This window comes from Montipora foliosa, chromosome 6 (assembly GCF_036669935.1).
Source record: "Montipora foliosa isolate CH-2021 chromosome 6, ASM3666993v2, whole genome shotgun sequence".
Classification (NCBI taxonomy): Eukaryota; Metazoa; Cnidaria; class Anthozoa; order Scleractinia; family Acroporidae; genus Montipora; species Montipora foliosa.
The window spans coordinates 73,127,915-73,130,414 of record NC_090874.1 but is presented as its reverse complement, the minus strand read 5'-3'; the positions used below and the strand labels follow the sequence as shown (position 1 = coordinate 73,130,414).

General features: G+C 40.7%; 1 long non-coding RNA gene across 1 annotated transcript in view; it reads left to right on the top strand.

Annotated features, from left to right (window-relative positions):
- The window catches only part of LOC138008385 (uncharacterized), a 2,942-nt gene extending 1,208 nt beyond the window's left edge, over positions 1 to 1,734 (top strand). The window contains exon 2 of the long non-coding RNA XR_011124244.1: positions 1,101 to 1,734. This is a non-coding gene — a long non-coding RNA (uncharacterized lncRNA). The remainder of the gene's footprint in view (positions 1 to 1,100) is intronic.
- The last annotated feature ends 766 nt before the right edge of the window (positions 1,735 to 2,500 follow it).

Sequence of the window (2,500 nt, the reverse complement as noted above, 5' to 3'; positions counted from 1 at the left end):
GTGAGAGCACTCGCCTCCCACCAATGTGGCCCGGGTTCGATTCCCGGACTCGGCGTCATATGTGGGTTGAGTTTGTTGGTTCTCTACTCTGCACCGAGAGGTTTTCTCCAGGCACTCCGGTTTCCCCTCTCCTCAAAAACCAACATTTGACTTGATTTACTTTCATTGTTCATTTCAGTTTACAGTGTCCCCAATTAGCGCTCCAACGCTAGAACGACGAGACACTTAAATAAAGTTCCTTTCCTTTCCTTTCCTTTCCTTTCCTTTCGACAGTCAGCACTACAAACGTCACAAAAAGATATTAAGAATGACAGAATTCCATTCACCCTCACTTTCCATCCTCATAATAATTTAAATTACTCCAAAATGATCCCGAGACTGCTAGAATCTTTTCGCAACCTCCACTTATTTCATTCAAACGCGACAAAAACGCGCTCAAAACTAACGAGCAACCTGGCACTTTCAAATGTGCGCGCTGTTAAGATCACCGATCGTTTCACATGTACCTCCGCAAATGTCATTTATTGCATAACCTGTACGTTATGCAATAAATTATACATTGGCGAGACAGGCAGACGACTAGGCGACCGATTCCGCGAGTTGAGACGAATAACAAGGATGCATCGATGACGTCATGGCTTTCTTGCATCGATGGGTTACCATATTTTCTTAACAATGGTGCTCCCCGCGTAATACAGAAACTGATCACGTCATGTATTGTCAAGCTAAAAAATTTGCGCGAGAGGCGAAATTGGCGGGAAAAAAGTAGAATGGCTTTCAAATCTTTCATTCAACAAGTTTTCAAAGGGCGCGCATGTCATGTGATTTCCCCCTTGTTGTCTTTGTCACATTAACTTCCGGTCGTTTCTTAAAATCAAAACAGAATAATTCAATCGAATTTGGCTTTAATTTCCAAGTATCCAAGCGTTCAAAATTTAATGAAAATTTAATAAAACAATTATTCCATTTGCGCTTCTTGTATATGAGACAAAGCTACGTGCCTCGTTGGCTATTTACCATCTCATACCCAGCGTGAGCTCGTGGAATAATTGTTAAATACATGTAGTTCAACACAAACGTCCAATCCTATATTTTTATAGACACAGCATATTCCTATTCAGGGTTGCTTGAAGCGAAGAGAAACAAGCCATGCAAAATACAAATCACTCTATCACAGATGTAAGACTGCTCGTTGACAGACGAGACAACGATTCATCTACTCGAGATCTAACGACCTCTGATTCCGCTGCCATGAGAAATCAGGTTTTAAACTGGCAACGAAATCCACCAGCCACCGGTATTCATCATGTTTACCAGAAAAACCCCTACAAGCACCAGAGTATACAGCGGTCTCAAAATCTTTGCCGTCAATGTGGTTGCTCCCTCCTCGGAAATCACAAAACTCGTTCCTGTGGAAAAACGGCCGAGCGCGTTCAGTGGAGAAGAGCGGCGGTGTTCCTCCAGAGATCTGGCCTACTGGAAATCGCAAGGGGCCTAGAAAGACTGGCTCGTGAAAGTTGGGAACTACAACGAGAAATTGATAAACTGGAGAAAGACGCCATTAGAATGAAACACCCGACAAAGTCCCGGAAAAAAAACAGGAGTTCTGGTTTATAGCATTTTTGCGAGGAGGAATAGGAGATTAACTAGTACTGTCACATGGTATCAAGTTTGTTTGAAATTTGTCAATAAAAGTGCCCGAAACGAAAAAATAAATATATGGAATCCCTTGAATTGTATGTTTGACCAAATTTCACGACGACGCCTACTTCATCACTTTGTATTTAAGACGTAATCCACCAGAAGTTCGAGTAACAAATGGACAAAAACCTAGTACCAAGATTATATACATCGTATTGCAAACTCCTCTGTACGACTATTTTAAATATCTTCTCAAGAAAGATCATTTCTAGCAACACCAAACGTCAAAAACAACATTTGAACTTCGTAAGAAACACTTGAAAGTACTGGTGAAATGAAACTGATGATGACATTTTACCTTTTTTACACAATTTCTCTGAACTTTGAAATTTAATTTTTTTCGTTCCCATGGGAAATTGTTTTCGGTGTTATTTCAGGAAATTATTTATAGTTTTAGCTTTAAGAAAATGTAAATATGGTGTGGAGGCAGAGTGGCCCAGTGCAGGGGCACCCAACGACCAATTTGTTGTAAAATGTATTATTATACCCCAGTTAATGAAAATAAATGGTATTAAGGCATTTTCAGGTGTTTTTCAGTGTTGCTGGGAAAACATTATCTGTTCCTTTTTCCCAGCCAGCTAGATAAAATTGGTTGGTTTCCCAGCCAGCTGATCAAATTTATTTCCCAGCCAGGAATTCCGCGCGCTTTAAAATCCCTCGATCCAAAACGACCGAACAAAAGCGACAAAACCGGGACAAAACAGGTTTTTTCCGCAAGCGCAATCACTCTGACCAGCCGTCGTATGTTTGTGACTACTCTCTGGGAGAGGGAAGGGGTTCTTTTTTTTTTTTTTTTTTT